This window comes from Schistocerca piceifrons, chromosome 1, assembly GCF_021461385.2.
Source record: "Schistocerca piceifrons isolate TAMUIC-IGC-003096 chromosome 1, iqSchPice1.1, whole genome shotgun sequence".
NCBI classification, from domain to species: domain Eukaryota; kingdom Metazoa; phylum Arthropoda; class Insecta; order Orthoptera; family Acrididae; genus Schistocerca; species Schistocerca piceifrons.
In genome coordinates, this window is record NC_060138.1 from 349,333,570 (window position 1) to 349,357,607 (window position 24,038).

Sequence of the window (24,038 nt, forward strand, 5' to 3'; positions counted from 1 at the left end):
CAGAATGTATTACTGTTAACGTACAAGTAGTATTGCAAGAAAAATAGACACAAGACAGAACCAAGTGGTACAGAATTCCAGCTCTGCGGGAAGAGTAAAGTAGTCATTACTCTACTCAGCACCAAGTACCGTGAGTGAATGGAACAAATTTATTTCCAGACAAGACTCACAGCGAATACGTCGACATCTGCACTCTGGGCAGATATTTTCAGTGCAATGCAGATACAAAAAGAGATGGGAATAAAAATTCAAACGAAACTCAGTTAATATGTAATCAGCTATCGGAGACAGGCAACGCCCGTGCCGCAGTGGATACACCGGTTCCCGTGAGATCACCGAAGTTAAGCGCTGTCGGGCGTGGTCGGCACTTGGATGGGTGACCATCCAGGCGCCATGCGCTGTTGCCATTTTTCGGGGTGCACTCAGCCTCGTGATGCCAATTGAGGAGCTACTCGACCGAATAGTAGCGGCTCCGGTCAAAGAAAACCATCACAACGACCGGGAGAGCGGTGTGCTGACCACACGGCGGTCGGATGGTCCCGGTAGTCCAATTGTGGCCTGAAGACGGAGTGCTTTATCGGAGACAACGGATAACTTGTACCAAAGTACTCCATGAACAAAAACTAAAGTTTTGGCGGTGGGGTAGAGCTAATCATGTATAACGCAATTGTCTGTTAAACACATCAACTTCAAACTTGTTTTGTGATTTTTGTTTGAGTCCTTTACTTATAATTTGAAACAACTGATATTGTTTTTCTTGTTTTTGGCGGGTGTCTTTATATATACCTTGCACGTCGTTGTCCAGTGCGTATCTCGTAATGGGTTCTTTAATGCTCTATACATTGTGCATAAGTGAATGCCTCGAGGGCCGAATGCCTTCTGTACAATCTAGCAACGTCCTCATCCGTGTCACCAAAGGCAATAATTGATGAACCACGTCAGCTTTCCAGAGGGACGATATCGACGGAATGTAAGATGAGTCAGGAAAACCGGCACCGCTATTGACCAGCAATTGTATTTAGTCTGAGAGAGGAGGCTGAACTGCCGTGCTGAGTCTCTCTCTATTTGCTGCTGATGGGCTGCCTCTTCCCATACTGATGTATTAGATAACACATTCTGACGTCAAATTACAAAGTAGTTATAAAGAGGCAGTCCTTTCTCATAAGTCGTATATGTGTCGGCTAATACTCAAAAACATGAAATGCGTTTTAGTTAAAATACATCCTACGCGGCTTTATTTCTTGTCTAAATCCACCAACTGCGACATAAACGCATATACAAACAGTGATCCAGTACTGTCAAATGCTTTTTATTCCAGTCTATGATCACAATATCAGTTATTTAGACGAAGACCGGTTTCAGTCCGTAATGACCATCCTCAGATCTTTTTTACACCATATCCTAAAGTGACACGGCCATAATGGCATCATCAAAACATATAAATATAATCAGCACAGCACTTTAGGACATGGTGTAAAAAAGAACTGAGCATGGTCATTACGGACTGAAACCGGTCATCGTCTAAAGAATTGATATTGAAATCATAGACTGGAATAAAAAGCATCTTGTCTAAATGTTGGCGCTTTTTACTTGGGATAGTAATCATCTCCTGTATTGCATGCCATCATTCCAGCATATCAACACCAAATGCCAAGTTGTGTCGTACAACAAGTGCTCCTCCAGCAGGAGAACTATGTATAACATAGGACTAAGAAATTTTAAAAACGCCGTACGACGCAAACCAGGCGTATGTTACTTAAAAGATTCTAGAAAATACTTTTCCGTACTATTTTAACGACACTGTTGCAAATAATAGACAAGACAAATCATTTGCTATCTTGCTCCAAAAGCAAACCAAATTCGGAATAAAAACTGTCTTCTGTTGTAGATCAGAACATTAGCGTTGAACCAGTAACTCTTGGTTGATTGACATGTGCATGTCTTTGAGGATCTGCATGCAATCTGTCATCAGCAGAACCCCTACCCATTTTTTCTACTGTTCAATAAAAGCCTATCGCAGACTTTCCTACTCATTACTATTTTCTGGTTTACACATCCATTTACGCTCTGCTCATTTCCTGATGTAGTCTACAAATACTCAACTAACTGGTTGTATGGCAGTTGCTTACCTCGAGAAATTCACACCATAGTTGTCTAGCCCATCTTCATTTTAGTTTCAAATAAATATCTCTTAAATTTTCTCAAACCTTTTAGTGCGTACTGAAAAGTAATGCTTCCGAACATTTTTTAAATCAAACAAACGATATTAAAATTCTACACCTTTGTTATTCATTCAGCCTTGTTGTAGTTCCCTGTAGACCTTTTTTACAGTATTTATTACCACCCTTTTCCAGTTGTAGTAAGTCATCTGCAAATCGAAGAAGGCTTAGATAATAGCAGAGGAACCGTATTCCCAATATTTATTTCTCCCTTCCAGTACCACCGAAAACAGTTTCTCTCAAATCCAGTTTCTTCAGTTCTACGATTCTAGACCTTGGATATAAACTAATTACAGATGTTTCTTATTGTAGATATTGCATAAGAAAATTATATATGTCGATTCCGTCACTCCTTTGTCATCTACTGTCCGCACGTAATTGTTCGAAACTTTCTCGAAAAGTTCACTTCCTTACAAAATAATAGTTCATATTTACTGCTTCTTTCTATGACCTATATTAAGACCTGAGAGAGAACTATCGTCCTGCGCATTTTCCCAAACTCGTAGGCCTACAATGAATATTTTTTTTAAAAATTCAATGCTAACAGTTTGTTTGACGGGTGTCATATGTCCGTGTATGATTTACTCGTTGATCCCTTCTATGGAGAGGTCATTAGGAACACGATCTCAGTTGGATTACTAATCTGTGGACATTTTTTAGAACCTTAGAACACATTCATGGATAAGCATATTGTGAACAGTGAAACAGTGCATGTCAGTAATGTTTATAAAGTCATGATAACGTGATACTACCACCAACAAAAATCTAAATTCCATATCACAGATTGTGTTGAAATACTAGGGGGCGTTTAATAGGTAACGCAACACTTTTTTCCGCAATCCGGTTGGTTTCATTCAGGAGCCCAATACATAATTTATTCCCCACTCTTTTGCCTAAAAACCCCTACTTTTCAACATAATCTCTGTTCAGTGCGACGACCTTACCCCACCTTACCGGGAGGTCCTGTCTGTCTGCATGGTACCTCTTTACTGGTCGACGTTGGAGCCAACACCCTCCACACTATGCACGTACTGCTTCCCATGGAGTGCATCTTTCATTGGGCCAAACAGGTTAAAGTCGAAAGGTGGGAGATGCGGGCTGTAGGGTGGATGAGGAAAAACAGTCTAATGAAGTTTTGTGAGCTCCTCTCAGGTGCGCGGACTTGTGCGAGGTTTAGGACTTGTGCGAGGCCCAACGTAGCATTAGAAGAAACGTCAGGGATTGAAGAGTTCCATGGATCACAACCATACAACTCGGAAAAGTTCTCAGCAGAAAGAACAAGTTAGTTTGTATTTTGTGGCGACGAACAAGCTGAAGCTGTATCTTCAGTCTTCTAAAGGCAGTACTATACACTTCCGAGTTGATCGTTGCACCACGAGGGAGGATATCAAACAAAATAACCCCTCCAGAATCCCAGAAGACTGTCGCCATGAATTTACTGGCTGAAGGTGCGGTTTTTTCTTCGGAGGAGATATGGCGTGGCGCCACCCCGTGAATTGCCGTTTTGTTTCAGATGCGAAGTGATGAACCCACGTTTGGTCTTTTGAGACGACGTTCCAGAAAAAAATGTCACGATCAGCCTCGTAACGCTTAACGAACTCGGCACAGATGGTCCATCGTAGTTGTCTATGATCTTCTGTTAGGCGACGAGGAAACCAGCGAGTACATATCTTTGAATAATACCCGAAGCGGCAGACTGGCGTGTCAGCCTACAAACAGAGACGTCTTGTTCTCCAGTGAAGTGTTTGATTGTGATCCGTCGATCACGTCCAATACGAGTGTCCGCACGTTCCAATACTGCAGTAGTCAAAGGCCGTGTGCGGCCGGACGGCTCACGGGAGATAGGACAGATTTGCGCGATGCTACACTTGCGATGATGCCACGCTCCTCACCCAACGACTCATCACGCTTTTTTTCACTGCTAAGTCTCCGTAGACATTGTGCAACTTTAATCTTAGCAGAATTCAGTGCTCCTTTAACCCATACGGACACACTCTGATTCATTTACTTTACGACGATTCCTTGCCCTAAGAACCAACGGCATTGTAGACATAAAGTAAGATGAAGCACGATCTCTGTTATGCACTTCACATATTTGAAATGTACGATAAGCAATAACTTCTCGGCTGTTAAAAGCCTCGAGCTCTGATACAGTCTCCACTTTACCACCACGAACTAGAGCCACAGCAAATATATATATATATATATATATATATATATATATATGTGTGTGTGTGTTCAAATGTGTGTGAAATCTTATGGGACTTACCTGCTAAGGTCATGAGTCCCTAAGCTTACACACTACTTATCCTAAATTATCCTAAGTACAAACACACACACCCATGCCCGAGGGAGGACTCGAACCTCCGCCGGGATCAGCCTCACAGTCCATGACTGCAGTGCCTGAGACCGCTCGGCTAACCCCGCGCGGTGGAGCCACAGCAACCCAACCATTACCATGTGCACTAGCATCAGCATTAGTAAGTGTAAAATTCAGTATGGATCTACAGAACACTGAAGCACCATGAAGAATAACTTGCGCACCTACTCCGCTCTTCGTAGTAATAGATATATTATCAATAGCTTTATACACTGTAAGGCGAGTACGCCTTCTCCTCCTAAAATAACGCGGCATAACTAGTCTTTTAGGTGCGAAGGCGTACTGGCCTTACAGTGTATAAAGCTATTGATAATATATCTATTACTACGAAGAGCGGAGTAGGTGCGCAAGTTATTCTTCATGGTCCTTCAGTGTTTTGTGGATGCGTACTGAATTTTACACTTACTAATGCTGATGCTAGCGCGCATGGTAACGGTACGGTTACTTTTCCTCTAGTTAGTGGTGGTAAATTGGAGACTGTATCAGGGCTGTGGACTTTTAACAGCCGAGAAGTTACTGCTTATCGTACATTTCAGATATGTAAAGTGAATAGCAGAGATCGTCGTCTTCCGCCAAAAGAAACTAGATGGTACCTCTCTACTTGGAACGCAACTCCGTAACAGACGCCATTTTTAAGGCTACATATAGCGCCGCCACTAATCGGGACTTCACGAATGTTTTGGGGGCTGAAGCGGAAATATTCCACGATGTTCCACAACAAATCTCGCATTTTATCAACCCAAACTGACCGAGAGAAAAAGTGATGCACTTCTTATTGAACGCCCCTCGTAACAGTATTACAGCCCAACAAGGACGTCGGCATGAACGATTGAATGTATTGTTTATTGATGATAGCGTAACATGACGGAAATACGTGAGAGTAAAACGGAGATCAACCATAAATTGAGATTCTTTCTTCTTCTCTCCAAGGCTGAATCGTCGAAGTATTTTTATTTTCTGAAGAAGACCACCTAAAAATGAATAATGAATTATGGATCTTTACTAATGTAGCGTTGTTTCGGCGTAAACGAATTGATAACTTTCATCTGATTTTAACGTCAGGAATCTATGTTGCAGTCGCTTAGTTAACCTGTTAGTGGTGGGATTTACGTACTTCCGTCAACAGAGCGTGTGATGCATCGGCTACATTTCTCAACTGGAAACTACTTGGTGGCTTCAAGAGCACACGCCAGTGCTTCACAGTCTTGGAAGTCCGCCACTACGCGCCCTGTCACCTATCTCACCTCCTGTACTGTCAGGCTGGTCTATTTAACGTCTACAGTCCGTGACCAGGCGAAACTTTGCGGACGGAGAATGTTCTGTCGTGTGCCAACATTGAGAAGTCTGCCATTACTTGTCTTAAGGTATATGGATGACAATTTTTTCCTTTCATATAACTATGCTGTGATTACATACCGTGTGGTTCATAAAATTTAACGTGATTGTATGCATGAGCGGTATTCGATAATAAAACAGTGTACGACGATACCAAGGGACAGTTTTTTTTTTGTCAGCACGAACATCTTCACTTAGTATGGCGTGGAATAAATTTGTTTCAAGGTGTATGCCTTTTATTTCATAATTTGCCTGAGGATTAGGAAGGTAGTTATGATGTTCCAATCTTATTCTTGATGTATAATCTTAAAAATTTACTGCTTCAGTCTTAGCCTAAACGCTTGTTATTGCCACAACAGAAATTTCCTGCTATGCAGTTCCCTTATTCGAGTTTATAACGTAGAAACTGCAATCTCAGTTGTTAGTGCGCAAAAAGTTCCTAAAAGTTTCCCCTCCGTCTTCTATACGTTACATTATTCTAATGTTGTTCATACAGACACGTTAGGAACAGGACTTACATCATATTCTGAAAGTTGCGAGAGTCTCCCTGCACTCATTCGCTACTCGCTTGCTGTACGGATATGGTTAGAACCCTCTCTGAAGAGACGTCCGTAATGTTAGGCGCTGAATGTCATGTACTGAATTCCTTCGCTTTTCCATCTGCGGCTAATTTGCCATGTTATTGGCGGATAGCATCAGTGACCACATTAAATTTCACCATCAAGCTTATTTCAGTAAATATTCACGTAAACTGTTCTATGGTTTCACAGGATTTGACTGTGTAGTCATTATCAAGTGTCTAAAAATATTTCTCGGGCCGATGGCTGTGAGTAAGCATACTGGGAGTCAACATTTCATTGAGGCTCCTTTGGAGGACACGTTGACTCGTAACACGCCATCGACAAAGAAATAGTTCTACGCAATTCTGCCCCACACCTTCATCCTCAAAGCTGAGCACTTCAGGTTGGCTACTTACATACTCTGCAGTTGCTCTAATCTCACTCTTGGCAACCAAAAATATTTTCCTACTTTGTTCAACATTACTTGTAAACGCGTACTCATTAATATTATTACCACAACCTTACGATCACGGACACCCTCCTCGACATTAAATAATTGGAAAACTTCATGTATATTACCTACTACAAGGTCTAAGATATTGCCCTCGCACGTTGGATCTTTAACTATCCGCATGAATTAATTATAAAAATGAACAGTCAAGACCGCAGTAATATTTCTTTATTAATCGGTTTATATACACTACTGGCCATCAAAATTTCCACACCAAGAACAAAAAGCAGATTTATAATTTCATTGGACAAATATATTTTACTAGAACTGACATACTATTACAATTTCACGCAATTTGGGTGCATAGATCCTGAGAAATCGGTACCCAGAACAACACCTCTGGCCGTAATAACGGCCTTGATTCGCCTGGGCATTGAGTCAAACAGAGCTTGGATGGCGTGTATAAGTACAGCTGCTCATGCAGCGTCAATACGATACCACAGTTCGTCAAGAGTAGTTACTGGCGTATTGTGACGAGCCAGTTGCTCGACTGCCATTGACCAGATGTTTTCAATTGGTGAGAGATCTGGAGAATGTGCTGGCCAGGGCAGCAGTCGAACTTTTTTGTATCCAGAAAGGCCAGTACAGGACCTGCAACATGCGGTCGTGCATTATCCTGCTGAAATGTAGGGTTTCGCAGGGATCGAATGAAGGGTAGAACCACGGGTCGTAACACATCTGAAATGTAACGTCCACTGTTCAAAGTGCCGTCAATGTGAACAAGGGGTGACCGAAACGTGTAACAATGGCACCCCATACCGTCACGCCGGGTGATACGCCAGTATGGTGATGACGAATACACGCTTCCAATGTGCGTTCACCGCGATATCGTCAAACACGGATGCGACAATCATGATGCTGTAAACAGAACCTGGATTCATCCGGAAAAATGACGTTTTGCCATTCGTGCACCCAGGTTCGTCGTTGAATACACCATCGCAGGCGCTCCTGTATGTGATGTAGCGTCAAGGGTAGCCGCAGCCAAGGTCTCCGAGCTGATAGTCCATGCTGCTGCAAACGTCGTCGATCTGTTCGTGCAGATGGTTGTTGTCTTGCAAACGTCCCCACCTGTTGACTCAGGGATCGAGACGTGGCTGCACGATCCGTTACAGCCATGCGGATAAGATACCTGTTATCTCGACTGCTAGTGATACGAGGCCATTGGGATCCAGCACGGCGTTCCGTATTACCCTCCTGAACCTACCGATTCCATATTCTGCTAACAGTCATTGGATCTCGACCAACGCGAGCAGCAACCTCACGATACGATAAACCGCAATCGCGATAGGCTAGAATCCGACCTTTACAAAGTCGGAAACGTGATGGTACGCATTTCTCCTCCTTACACGAGGCATCACAACAACGTTTCACCAGGCAACGCCGGTCAACTGCTGTTTGTGTATGAGAAATCGGTTGTAAGCTTTCCTCATGTCAGCACGTTGTAGGTGTCGCCACCGACGCCAAACTTGTGTGAATGCTCTGAAAAGCTAATCATTTGCATATCACAGCATCTTCTTCCTGTCCGTTTTATTTTTTGTGTCTATAGCACGTCATCTTCGTGGTGTAGCAATTTTAATGGTCACCTCTTGTTTGCACTGACGGCATTTTGAACAGTGGACGTTACATTTCAGATGTGTTACGACCCGTGGCTCTACCCTTCATTCGATCCCTGCGAAACCCTACATTTCAGCAGGATAATGCACGACCGCATGTTGCAGGTCCTGTACGGGCCTTTCTGGATACAGAAAATGTTCGACTGCTGCCCTGCCCAGCACATCCTCCAGATCTCTCACCATCTGAAAACGTCTGGTCAATGGTGGCCGAGCAACTGGCTCGTTACAATACGCCAGTCACTACTCTTGATGAACTGTGATATTGTGTTGAAACTGCATGAGCAGCTGTACCTGTACACGCGATCGAAGCTGTGTTTGACTCAATGGCCAGGCGTATTAAGGCCGTTATTACGGCCAGAGGTGGTTGTTCTGGGTACTGATTTCCCAGGATCTATGCACCCAAATTTCTTGAAAATGTAATCACATGTCAGTTCTAGTATGATATATTTGTCCAATGAATACCCGTTTCTCATTTGCATTTCTTCTTGGTGTAGCAATTTTAATGGCGAGTAGTGTATCTATGTTTAGTGTTAAATGAACAGATCGATTTTAGTTGTACTTAAAGCCAGTATTTTTGTTTTTTTTATTATTAACAGGCTATCAGTTTTTATTTAGAAATTCTTGCGTGGAACAGGAGGAGTGGTCCAGGAGAAACGATTGTAATTTCGATTTAAAACTTAATTTGCTACCGGTGAAACGTTTTATTTTACCAGGAAAACGACCAAAAAGTTTTGCTGCCACGTATTGAACTCCTTTCTGAGCTTGTGACCGTTTTGTTAATCGTAGTAATGAAGTTTACTGTTGAAATTTTGAGAGCTTAGTTGGAAGAAGAGCCGGGCAACATATAGACTATTTCCACACACGTCTCGCGAAATATTCGTGATTAAAAAAAAATCAGGCAAATTAGATGTCATATGGAGCTTCACCGACAGTCATTTTTCCCACTCGCCATTCGTGGAATGGAACAGGAAATAGGGGTTAGAGATGGTGGTAACAGAAGTACTCTCTACCACATAGCTTAGTGTGGCTTCCGGGTATAGATGCAGATGCAGGCAGACAATCACTAGGCGGCCGAATCCTGTACAGTGATAAGACAATGTATGTGAGCGTCGACTGAAGCAAACTTTGTAATGACGTTCTTACTAAACATTAAAAATGTAATAAGTGAAGTGCAATAAATAATTAAAATGTAATGTTTTCGTTAGAAGATTAGTTGCGATCTCTAACAAGCCTGTGGACACGAATCGTGGCATTTACTTAATGAATCAGTTAAGAAACTGATTTAAAGCAGGTAAAGCGTAAGTTACATTTCACAGACGTCACTTCTCGTGAATGTGTTTCCCTGTCACGTGCGCATCGTTCTATTTCACAGTTCTGGAGAGCGGCCATCTCGGGACGTGTGTGGCTTTTTATTCATCCTGGAGGTGAGGCTGTTATAATACTAGCGGGCCAGAAGCGAACCGGCAGGGCGCTGGCAGCGTCACAAGAAACTGCAAGTCAGCTGGTCACTTTGCAGACTTTTCAGAATGACTAAGCAGCGAAATGTCTGCCAGGCAGGAACAGCGCCAAAGCGAGTCCTACTGTCATCTATTCTTTCTGTATCTACATGTAATTTTTGCAAGTAACCGCAACTTCCAAAGCAGAAAAACTTTTTTTTATTTTTTCACACAGTAAGGTTTCCTCACATTCGCTTCATGCACGGAGATTGCGAAGATGCTGATGATGAGATCACATACTCCGAGGAGAGTAGAGGACGATGCGGGAAACCCGCACCGCCGTACTAGGCAAGGTCCTAGCGGAGGTGGTTTGCCATTGCCTTCCTCCGACCGTAATGGGGATGAATGATGGTGATGAAGACGACACAACACCCAGTCATCTCGAGGCAGAGAAAATCCCTGACCCCTCCGGGAATCGAACCCAGAAACCCGTGCGCGAGAAGCGAGAACGCTACCGCAAGACCACGAGCTGCAGAGAACGATTGCTTAAAGGCCTCCGAGCGATCTGCCATTGGTTTAATTTAGCTTCACATTATCTACTGCAAAGAAAGGAGCGGAGAAGAATATTTGCAGGTATCTTTTACCAAGAACACTTGTATCCCACTAAAGGGCAGTTGGCGTATTGGCGGTGTCTGTTCGATAGCTTCGATAAAGTCTTTGTTCAGGGCTCTCGGTATTCGAACTCTCCCATCCCTATACATACCTGCCTGTACATATTGCCAGGAAGAATAGTAAATGTACGTCCTGAAAGAAAGAACGATATGATACTTGCCGAGCTGAGAGGGTATGTGAAGTAATTTGCGATGATCGGTCAAATTTCCAAAGAATTGGCAGTAACAGCCCAATTATCAACATGACGTAAAATGGCTCTGAGCACTATGGGACTTAACTGCTGAGGTCATCAGTCCCCTAGAACTTAGAACTACTTAAACCTAACTAACCTAACACATCCATGCCCGAGGCAGGATTCGAACCTGCGACCGCAGCGGTCACGCGGTTCCAGACTGTAGCGCCTAGAACCGCTCGGCCACCCCGGCCGGCAACATGACGTAGCATCCTTTCTAGCATGGAAGCATGCACTGGTTTGGTCGGGATGCGCCATAAAGCTGTTCTGTCTTCTGCTGAGGCAAGCTGCCCTACGACTTTTGTAACTGGTCCTTGATGCTCTGGATACTGGCACAGGGACAGATTGAGATGCGAGGTGGTCCCACAACTAAGACAAATGGGGCGGATCTGCAGATCTTGTCGGCCACCTCTACGTCTCGCAGGGAATTCGTAGACACAAGTGTTGCTCGTGGACGATTGATTGGTTGGTTGCTTTTGGGGGGAAGGGACCAAACAGCGAGGTCATCGGTCCCATCGGATTATGGAAGGACGGGGAAGGAAGTCGGCTGTGCCCTTTCAAAGGAACCGTCGCGTTATATGTCTGAACCGATTTAGGGAAACCACGGAAAACTTATATGAGGATAGCCTGTGAGGTAGCAGACGAGTCGTGGCGAATCGAAAATATTTGAAGTTCGACGTTGGCGTGGCCGAGCTGTGACCTCTTGGTGGGTCGCGGCCCGGCAGCAACCATGTGGTGCCGGATGTTAGCTTAGCAACCGCGTGGCTGGGAATTCCATGATGACACTGTGTTGATGAAGGAGACATGCCGGGAGTGCCAAAGATAGCGGACTTTGTGAAACCTTAATCGCAGACATTTCACAGTTCGTATACAAGTTAATAGTAGCCAGATGAATCATGATACCTCAAAAAGAAATATGTATATTACTATTATTTGCACGAGAATTCTGATGGTGTAATCAGATTTTCAATATCTTTATTAGTTGAAAGTTTAGTATCTGACGGTAAATTATACAAGTAACACCCAGCAACGAATTTCCAAAATATAAACGCTTCATCCGATTTTGTCGATCGCCATTCGCCATTGGTATGAATTACAGGCATGTAACTTGAATAGTACCTGAGTTATTGGAGGTCGAAGTGGCCGATTACTATCGATCGCGTTAGGCCATAAATACTCCAAAGTTAAACAAAAAACGGTAGCAGCAGGCTTATAAATATATTTATTCATCTATGTCTTTGTTTATATTCGATATATACTACAGTATTCATGAAGAAATTGGTTAATATTTATTGTGTGTTAGAAAGCACAGAGACACTAGGCCCCTGGCCTACCTTTTGCTTCTTTTCTTTTGATATATGTTTATTTAATTCTTCATGTAGTTAATAATGTGTGTTACAGCGTGTTTATGGTCCAGCGGTAGGAATATTTATTTAATTTCAAGTATTTAAATGTAAATCTAGTATTTCGAATATGTTTCATTATGTTTGTGAGTGTGCGTTGGCTTGAAAACAGGGTGGAAGTGCTCTAGCCAATCACAGCGATCGTTGCAAAAAGGACACGTGGAAGGACTGTATGGAAGTGGGGAGGAGCATCGTTTCGGGGGTGAGTGCTGGACAGGACGGCACAGGACACGGGGAGCTCTGAACAGTGCGGCGCTAGGGAGAGTCGCAGGGGACTCGACGGACGCACGATCGCGAGAGAGACTGGGAGTGTGGTCGCGGCAGATAGAAAAACTTCGCAGTGCCGACTTGTGCACTTGTGAGATTTCCGTGGTTTCTACAGTAAAGACGTAGTGTGAGTTTAGAAGTGAATATCTCACGAGCTATGTTGTTGTTCATGACTAATTACGTGCAGCAGGAATCTATTGTTTCCCTGTTATTCATCTTATATTTTATTTAACTGCTGAGCCATCGACACCAATAAGTGTTTTGCAGAAATATACCGCATTCTCAAAAGTACTTCTACTATCATACTCGTCATTTGAAGTCGTTAAGATAGTACCTGCAAATTTTATTTAATTGGTATCTTTCATTTATAAATTTATATGTTACTTTCATAATTCGCAATTGCCGAGTGATAGAAACCTTCGACCATTCGATTCATGTTTGTATTCTTATCGTATACTGTAGACACAGCAGTATTTGGCCTGTAATGCGGCAACAACGTATCCCAGCCCCTAGACAACGAAACCAGCCATAACTTTTAATATTGCAACTTTGAGTGTGAGGGTACGTAGTTGAGGGCCACCACCTCACATTCATTATTTCTATTTGAAAGCCCACAAGGACGGCCGGTGTGGCCGTGCGGTTCTAGGCGCTTCAGTCTGGAACCGCGTGACAGCTACGGTCGCAGGTTCGAATCCTGCCTCGGGCATGGATGTGTGTGATTTCCTTAGGTTAGTTCAGTTTAAGTAGTTCTAAGTTCTAGGGGACTGATGACCACAGATGTTAAGTCCCATAGTGCTCAGAGCCATTTGAACCATTTGAAAGCCCACAATCTGGACGTGGGCCAGTGTGCTAACCACTGTGCCACTCGGTCAGTTGTGAGGACGAGAATTGTGGTGTTGAAAAATGGCACCATGCTACAACGCATGACACTGAACAAGTGAGGATGCAGGCTGTCCAGGACGTACCATCGTGCCATCACACTTCCTTCAACCATTACCAGCCGTGGCTTGAAGTCATATCTAGTGGCTCCAGTGGCTACCAGGAGTAACACCGCTTTGCCTCTCCAAAACACCAGAAGAATGAGACCTCTCCCCAAGTCGCCGCTATTTTCGCATGGATGATCAAAACAGGACTCATCACTAAGTACGTCATACATTGGCAGTTCACGCTTCTCAGCGACGGAACCACTCCAAATGGAGCCGTTTGTGTTGCGGTATTATCGGCAGCCTGAGCATGGGGTTGTGATTCCGTAGTCCGGCTGTTTCTGGGAGACATAGAATGAGCATGAGCAGGGACTCCATTACTTGTTCCCAGAAGACAGGCGCAGATGTGGATGGACTACTATGCGCCTGGTGCACAACACAGCGGTCTTCCCTTGTGTTGGTCAGAAGTCTTCGACTGGATCACTGACGATGAAATATACATCCCCTTATGATCCCACACAGTTCAACATTATGCCACTGGCAAACCCCAATGCCCATTTTCGATATTGATAGATTTCTGGACAAATGGAGACCCAAAATGAGGCCCTTATAAAGATCTGTCAGCTGCTGATAATCCTGTCTCACGCGAGTATGCGGCATCTTCGTGTCCTTCAGTGATCGCACATCAACTGACGCTGTTCACTCCATGTATACACCCTAGCAATCCTGCTGGCAACACTGAACACTAACAACAATAATGCACTCCGGTGGCTGTTCTACCTGCCACAGAGAGTTGCAGCTCTCATCATTTACGTGTCCGACGTTGGTGTGTACTTGCACGAAATTTCACTGACAACCGACCGTGCCTTGTGGCTGCTTCGCTTTTCTTGCCAGCCAGTGCATTTTAAGTGCTTGTGGTATAGATGACATCGAATGAAGTGTTCCGTATAATGTGTGTCCAATTTTTACGCTTCCTTGACACATAACATTTGTTAATTTCCTGTCCGTTGAACTTTCCCCTTTTAGTATAACGTACTGTACTCTAGAGGATAAAATTTTTTGAGCCAATCGTATATCTTTGAAGATATTCTGTACGACGGTATTTTTTTCGGAAATCTAGTAAGAAGGAACCTACCTTCCACCTGCGTTACTGTTTGCAATATATAGTCGAGCATCTAGATAGACTTAATTGTTCACTCTGTAGCAGAGTGAGAGTTGTTCGAAACCTTGTGAGAGCTTAAAAATGTGTCCCACTCCAGGACTCTAACCCAGATCATTCCTATGATGTGGATGAGCCATGCAGTCCAATATAGTATGCCGGAGAGCTTGTGTAATGTTTGGAAAATAGGGGAAAGTTATTGTCGTGTGTCACGCCTGGATAGCTCAAATGCCAAGAGCATTATCCGCGAAAGATACAATTCCGGGTGATTCTACCGGTTCGGTAGTCACCTTTAAGGTGTCAGGAAGTTCAAAGCGGTCTGTGTTTTAGAAGGGCGGTTTTCTTGAACCGTTGCTGATTCTTGTATGAAAACAAGTGCTGTATCAGACAGACTATTCTGTTCAGAAGGTGGCATTAATTGGGATTTAGGTTGAAAGTGCCGTGGGTGTGGCGGCGGCGCCGCTGGGAGCGTCACGTTTTGCCGTCGCCTGGAATTAGTTGTGATATTTCTGTGTCTGATTTTTTAGGTTTTCTTAAGCAAGAGCTAATTCACCGTTCTGCATCGACATAAGAAATGCTCATGCCACTGAACGGTGCATGTTGAAGGGTGCAAATATTATGAATTGGCTTTCCTAATCCATTAACGTATTGAGCGAGGGAAAAATGACTGTCTTTCTATCTCTGTACGACGTATACGCTGTAATATCTCTTTATTTTTCGTGATCCTTGAGCGGGAATACGATGGTGGCAGTACAGGGTGTTTTCGTAGGGGCGTGCAAAAATGTAACAGGACATAGAGAATGCTCCGCTGAACAATTTGAGGTAGGAAACCTGGGCTCGGAGAAGCCAGCTTAAGGGGATACCGCCGGCAGCGGTGGCCGAGCGGTTCTAGGCGCTTTTGTCCGGAACCGCGTGACCGCTACGGTCGCAGGTTCGAATCCTGCCTCGGGCATGGATCTGTGCGATGTCCTTAGGTTAGTTAGGTTTAAGTAGTTCTACGTTGTAGGGGACTGGTGACCTCAGATGTTAAGTCCCATAGTGCTCAGAGCCATTTGAACCATCTGAAGAAGATACAGAAATAAACTTGTTTACCGCTTTGTCTAGCATCACTGTTTTGCAGCTTATTTACAACTAAGATTCGTACAAGTTTACACGTACTGCGCTATTTATTTACATGCACATTTTTTGTTTGATGCATGGAAACAAGGAGGAAGAGTCTGATTACTAGGTTCAAATGGCTCTGAGCACTATGGGACTTAACAGCTATGGTCATCAGTCCCCTAGAACTTAGAACTACTTAAACCTAACTAACCTAAGGACAGCACACAACACCCAGCCATCACGAGGCAGAGAAAATCCCTGACCCCGCCGGGAATCGAACCCGGGAACCCGGGCGTGGGAAGCGAGAACGCTACCGCACGACCACGAGATGCGGGCTCTGATTACTAGGAAGTCTACCAGGCCGTGTGCTTGGCCACCTGTATTTAAGGTTCGTGAAAAGAGTTCTACTTAAGCTGCTGGAGAACGTACCGTAGGCTGTTCGTGAGAGGATATGGACAGAACTTGACGGCTCACTTAAGTGTAAATATCGGCAACCATCTCAATGTTGTATTTCCTGGTCCCTGCATTGGATGTCTGAAGTCACTTATGTATGAGACACGAGTGGATACTGAGATGGAATTAGGTGCCAGAATTGTGGCAGTCTGTGATGTGATTCGAGACACACCAAGGATATTTGTCAGGGTGCGTCAGAATCTTGTTCGCCCATATCATTCTTGCACTAAGATTGATGGCTATCAGTTTCAGCACATTTTTTAAGATACGGCACAAATGGGACTTTCATCGTGTCAGTGATCGACTTGCAGTTAACTGTAACTAATGTAGGGAAAAAGAACATAAACGGTTCTAATAACCCTAAGCTCTATGGGACTTAACATCTGAGGTCATCAGTCCCCTAATCTGAGACTACTTAGACCTAACTAACCTAAAGACATCACACACATCCATTCCCGAGGCAGGATTCGAACCTGCGACCGCAGCAGCAGCGCGGTTCCGGACTGAAGCGCCTAGAACCGCTCCGTCACAGCGGGCGGCAAAAGAACATAGTAATGTGATTTTATTCCTATTATCTCCTTAAACTGGCTTCTCCTACCCCAGGTTTCCTATTTCAAATTGCTCAGTGGAGCATCCTCTATGTCCTGCTAAACTTTTGCATGCGCTTACGAAAACACCGTGTATAGTTGTCGCACAGTCATCTTCGAAAACAAGTTATTTAAATTCACTGGACATCGTTTTGTGAAAGTTGCCTCATCTTTGTTCCAAGGACACCCGTTCAATTTTCCCAAATAGGTCCGTTACACTTTTGTGTGGATTATATCGAAGTGTCATGGTGCCAGCACCGCGCCTCTGAGTTCGTTTGTTATGATCACTTCGTAAGGTCGTCAAACACTGAACAGTACCCTAGAATTGGTTGCACCATCGTCTTGTAAACGATATACTTTAGAGACGCACAATTCTTTCCCAGAACCTGTCCAACAGATCCAAATTTTCGATTCGTTTTCCTAATACTGGTTTTAGGTGGTGGTCCCATTTCACATCGCTTCTTAGCAGTACCCCGCAATATTTATGTGACGTGACATGTTCAAGATGTTGTTGTTGTTGTGGTCTTCAGTCCTGACACTGGTTTGATGCAGCTCTCCATGCTACTCTATCCTGTGCAAGCTTCTTCATCCCCCAGTACCTACTGCAGCCTACATTCTTCTGAATCTGCTTAGTGTATTCATCTCTTGGTCTCCGTCTACGATTTTTACCCTCCACGCTGCCCTCCAATATTAAATTGGTGATCCCTTGATGCCTCAGAATATGCCCTACCAACCGATCCCTTCTTCTAGTCAAGTTGTGCCACAAATTTCTCCTCTCTCCAATTCTATTCAATACCTCCTGATTAGTTATGTGATCTACCCATCTAACCTTCAGCATTCTTCTGTAGCACCACATTTCGAAAGCTTCTATTCTCTTCTTGTCTAAACTATTTATCGTCCACGTTTCACTTCCATACATGGCTACACTCCACACAAATACTTTCAGAAACAACTTCCTGACATTTAAATCTATACTCGATGTTAACAAATTTTTCTTCTTCACAAACGCTTTCCTTCCCATTGCCAGTCTACATTTTATATCCTCTCTACTTCGACCATCATCAGTTATTTTGCTCCCCAAATAGCACAACTCCTTTACTACTTTAAGTGTGTCATTTCCTAATCTAATTCCCTCAGCATCACCCGACTTAATTCGACTACGTTTTGCTTTTGTTGATGTTCATCTTGTATCCTCCTTTCAAGACACTGTCCATTCCGTTCAACTGCTCTTCTAAGTCCTTTGCTGTCTCTGACAGAATTACAATGTCATCGGCGAACCTCAAAGTTTTTATTTCTTCTCCATAGATTTTAACACCTACTCCGAACTTTTCTTTTGTTTCCTTTATTGCTTGCTCAATATACAGATGGAATAATATCGGGGATAGGCTACAACCCTGTTTCACTCCCTTCCCAACCACTGCTTCCCTTTCACCCCTCGACTCTTATAACTGCCATCTGCTTTCTGTACAGATTGTAAATAGCCTTTCGCTCCCTGTATTTTACCCCTGCCACCTTCAGAATTTGAAAGAGAGTATTCCAGTCAACATTGTCAAAAGCTTTCTCAAAGTCTACAAATGCTAGAAACGTAGGTTTGCCTTTCCTTAACCTAGCTTCTAAGATAAGTCGTAGGGTCAGTATTGCCTCACGTGTTCCAACATTTCTACGGAATCCAGACTGATCTTCCCCAAGGTCGGCTTCTACTAGTTTTTCCATTCGTCTGTAAAGAATTCGCGTTAGTATTTCGCAGCTGTGACTTATTAAACTGATAGTTCGGTAACTTTCACATCTGTCAGCACCTGCTTTCTTTGGGATTGGAATTACATTCTTCTTGAAGTCTGTGGGAATTTCTCCTGTCTCATACATCTTGCTCACCAGATGGTAGATTTTTGTCGGGACTGGCTCTCCCAAGGCTATCAGTAGTTCTAAAGGAATGTTGTCTCCTCCGGGGGCCTTGTTTCGACTCATATTCACCACGAATCTAGTAACCCACGCTATCGGGTTGTCTTTTTTTGTTACCGGGATTATTTTACTTCTTCTTCTTCTTCTTCTTCTGCAATTCAAAGCCCGGGCGATATGAGTGTTCCTACTTCACATAATTAATTGCCTCTCTTCGTCAGCCGTCCAGCATCTCCTTATCCTGAGGGTATGTACCTGTTTACCACGACTGGAACTCTGTGTTCATCCGACCGCTTGAGGTGCTGTCCGCGTTGTTCCCCGTGTTCTTCAGTTGTCTCATTTAAATTCCAAATTACCAATTCAACCCAGATGACATCATTTTTTATGTGGTCCCTCCTTGAGAAACCTTTGACAGTGGTTAAAAATCTCATTTCTGATGACGTTTGTTATTTTGTCCTCTTTTACTCGCAATCCAGGACTCTCTGCCATAAAACAGCACAGACACTGTCACTGTTCCATAGAATTTCAATTGTATGGCATTTCTGTCTTTAAAAAATAAAGTTTTGTATATAGTTCCACATACATATTCAAATATGTGGATTTCCTTTTCCGTCCCTTTGTTTGAGTTCAGACTTTCGTCGCTGCCTAAATAACTGAAACTGGGGACTTTCTCAAGAACCTTTTTTGTGATAACAATCTTAGATCAAACAGGGAATTTCCCGTAGTGAGCCATAACTTTTATTTTAGTAGCTGATATTTGTACGTTATAATGTTTTTTTCCCAATTGATGTAACATAAACGCAGAGTGTTGGAAGTCTACCTGTGTATTTTGCAATGCAACATTGTATTGTCTACTTTTGTATTTTGCAATACAAGGTCATTTGTTGGATTATCTTAATGTGTCCGCATTTACAAAGAATTGCTTTTCATTACACGAATTTAACATTTTTTTCAAGTATTTCTGCATTTTCTTAAGCTTTCCCAACAACTGTACACAACTGCATCGTCAGCGAACAATCTTAAAGTGTTTGCTAATCACGTCTGATAAATCGTTTATGTATACTGAAAACGTCAGACGTCTGTTACGCTTCCTTGGGGTACACCCGATGTTAGTTTCGTTTCTCCACAACCTTCGGCGTCCAGTGTATTGTACTGGGTTCTATAAGTCAAATATTCCTCTGTCCAGACACATGTTTAAGAAAACACTTCGTGTGATGGTATCGTGGTTAGTATTGAACACAGTGTCGAATATCTTTCCGAAAAGTTGGATGATGAATTGTGCTTTCCACCGCCACTACTATTTGCAAGATGTCGTACGTGAGCAAAGCGAATTTCCCATATTGCATCGTGCAGTCTGCAGCAAAGTACAAGTTCTTTTGAAAATTACAGCCAGACTAAAATTGTAACCCGCTCTCGGACTCTAACCAGGAAGTTGCCCAGGTAGTTGTATTCCTTCGCGATGTTTTTCTTGCAGAAATGTAATCCACCTGACCATGCAGGCGGCTTTCTGAGATGTAGAGACTTGCTGTCATTACTGAAGTGGGCGGTTCGTTCAAATGGTTCAAATGGCTCTAAGCACCTTGGGACTTAACATCTGGGGCCATCAGTCACTTAGACCTAGAACTACTTAAACCTGACTAACCTAAGGACATCACACACATCCATGCCCGAGGCAGGATTCGAACCTGCGACCGTAGCGGTCACGCGGTTCAAGGCTGAAGCGCCTAGAACCGCTCGGCCACAGCTGCTGGCGGGGGTTTCGTGTCACCCGCTAAAGTTAAGGTTCCGTGCTCGAACCCTGGGCAGTTGTAATGTATTACGAGATTTCAAAGCGACGTGTCCTTCGCACGAACGGGTTTTCCTGAACCCGTGCCGGTCTTGTATGGATACACGCGCTGTTCAGCACGATACTGTACACAGTTGGGACTCGTTTGCAAACTGTCGGATCAAGCTAAATAACTGCAATAATGCGCGTTACTAGGTTTGCCCGCCGAATATGCTGCTTGAAAATCTCTCGGACATGGAGCTGTCTGTGTATCGTGCCATCATCATCGGGTTACTCCTGGTGACATCCTGGACCAATAGGTGCGATGTGTACACCGGTCGTCTCTCCCCAGTCCGCTTCCCTCCCCCAAAAGGCCCCACGTATGGATTGCGCGATGAGCCAGCCGCGGTGGTGGGAGTAGCTCGCGCTCGGAAATCGAGTGGCGACCCTCAAGTCTGAGCTCCTCCTTCGCCGTGCTCGGTGTTTCGTTTCCGCTGCTGTTGAAGAATTCTCAGTGCCGGTGCCTATGCTTGACTAAGTTGAAATCGCCTCCCGCACTGAAAATTTTCCGAACGCAGAGGAAATACCGAGAACGGCAAAGGCGGAGCGCAGACTTGAGGGCCACCGGTCGATTATCAAGCGCGAGCTACCCCCACCACTGCGGCTGGCACATGGCGCAGTCGATACAGATGGGCAGTGGAGGGAGGAGACGACCGGTATATATATATCACCCACTACACCAGGATGTCAGTCAGCATGAGTAACGTCATGATGGTAGCACGTTACGCCGCCAAAAATGTGCTTGCGTGTCTGAGAGACCTTCAAGCAACTGCAGTAATAGTTGCGGCGAAGGCGTCGAGCGCCACCTGTTGGTGACATTTATAATTAAATGTGAAATTTTTGTGTCTGATTCTTAATCTGTTTCCAACAAAGATATCATTAGCTTTTCGCAAAGCGTTTCGCTTGGAATTTGAGGATTCATTTTTCATCTACATCTAAATCATACTCCGCAAGTCACCTAATGGTGTGTGGCGGAGGGTATTTCGGTACCACTATCTGATCCCCCAAACCTGTTCCACTCACGAGGAATGCTTGGGAAGAATGATTATCTGTAAGCCTCTAATTTCTCCAATTTTCTGCTCGTGGTCAACACGCGGGATGTATATGGGGGGAAGTAATATGTTGTCTGACTCCTCCTGAAAAGTGCTGTCCCGAAATTTCAATAGTAAATCCCTCTATGATGCACAACGCCTCTCTTGTAACGTCTGCCAATGGGGTTTGTTTATGATATCCGTAACGCTCTCTCGCCAGCTTAACGAACCCGTGACGATCGTTGGATCTTCTCTACTTCATCTACTTGGTAATGGTCCCAAATAGATAAACAACACTCAAGAATCGGGCAAACAAGCGCCTTATAAACCACTAAACCACTTCTTTCGTGGATGAGTTAGATTTCCTTACGATTCTTCAGATGGATCTGAGTCTGTTGTCTGCTTTTCCCACTATCTGTTTTATGTGGCCATTCCACTTAAGGTCGCTCTGGATAGTTATTCCCAGATATTTTACGGGGGGCGCTGTCTCCAGCTGTTTGTTATCAACTGTGTAACTGTACAGTAGTGGATTTCTTTTCCTATGTATGCGCAATATATTACACTTATTTACTTTCAGGGACAGTTGCCAGAGCCTGTACCATTCATCAATTCTCTGCAGGTCGTTCTGCAAATTCTTATTATCTTCTGGCGTTGCTACTTTGATATCGACAACTGCATCATCTACGAATAGCCTCGAACAGTATCCGACGCTGTCTACTAGATCATTTATACAGAGTGGACCACTGATCGCGACAGGACCAAATATCTCACGAAATAAGCGTCAAACGAAAAAACTACTAGCCTGAAGGGGGAAACCAGATGGCGCTATGGTTGGGCCGCTAGATGGCGCTGCCATAGGTCAAACGGACATCAAATGCGTTTTTTAAATAGGAACCCCCATTTTTTATTACATATTCGGGTAGTACGTAAGGAAATATGAATGTTTTAGTTGGACCACTTTTTTCGCTTTGTGATAGATAGCGCTGTAATAGTCACAAACATGTGGCTCACAATTTTAGACGAACAGTTGGTAACAGGTAGGTTTTTTAAATTAAAATACAGAACGTAGGTACGTTTGAACATTTTATTTCGGTTGCTCCAATGTGATACATGTGCGACAAGTGGAACATCAGCGACCTTGTCGGGTTAATGTATGGTGCGGCATTATGGGAGGAAGGATAATTGGCCCCCATTTTATCGATGGCAATCTAAATGGTGCAGTGTATGCTGATTTCCTACGTAATGGAGGAGGAGATTAGTGTTTAACGTCCCGTCGACCCTACGTAATGTTCTATCGATGTAACTACAAGATATTTCACTGCATGACAGAATGGCGATGTACTTCCAGCATGATGGATGCCCGGCACATAGCTCGCGTGCGGTTGAAGCGGTATAAAATAGCACATTTTATGACAGGTGGATTGGTCGTCGAAGCAGCATACCATGGCCCCCACGTTCACCGGATTGTCAAATGCATTGAGGTTGACGGACATCATTTTGAGCATTTACTGCATTAATGTGGTATTTACAGGTAATCACGCTGTAACAGCATGCGTTCTCAGAGATGGTAAGTTCACAAAGGTACATGTATCACATTGGAACAACCGAAATAAAATGTTCAGACGTACCTACGTTCTGTATTTTAATTTAAAACCCTACCTGTTACCAACTGTTCGTTTAAAATAGTGAGTCATATGTTTGTGACTATTACAGCGCCATCTATCACAAAGCGAAATATGTGGTCCAACTAAAACATTCATATTTATTTACGTACTATACGAATATGTAATACAAATGGGGGTTTGTATTCAAAGAAACGCAATTGATGTCGGTTTGACCTATGTCAGCGCCATTTAGCGGGCCAACCATAGCGCCATCTGGCTTCCCCCTTCAAGCTAGACGAGTTTCATTCTTTGCAGTTTTTTCGTTTGATGCTTATTTCGTGAGATATTTGCCCCAGTCACGACCAATGTACCACCCTCGATATATCGTAAACAGCAACGGTCCTATCACACTTCGCTGTGGTACTCCGGATATTACCTTTACATCTGTCGATTTTGTTCCGTTACGAGCGATACGTCGAGTTCTATCTGAAAGAAAGTCTTGAATCCAATCGCAAGTCTGCTCCGATACTCCCTAAGCTCGTATTTGTTTTCGTTAAACGGCAATGCGAGACGATATCAAATACCTTACTGAAATCAAGGAACGCGGCATCAACCAGAGCTCCATTGTCCACTACGCTGTGAATTTCATGGAGGGTCAAAGCGAGCTGAGTTTCGCAGGATCTCTGTGTGCGGAATCCATTTTTACAGAGGAGATGTTCATTTTCCGAAAATGTAATAATTTTTTAGCATAAAACGTATTCCATAATTCTATAACAGGTAGATGTCAACGATATAGGTCTATAATTGTGTGAATCTGTCTTGCGGCCTTTC

At 43.7% G+C, this 24,038-nt stretch overlaps 1 pseudogene; it reads left to right on the forward strand.

Moving 5' to 3' along the window:
* The first annotated feature begins 290 nt into the window (after positions 1–290).
* On the forward strand, positions 291–407 carry LOC124728348 (annotated as a pseudogene).
* The last annotated feature ends 23,631 nt before the right edge of the window (positions 408–24,038 follow it).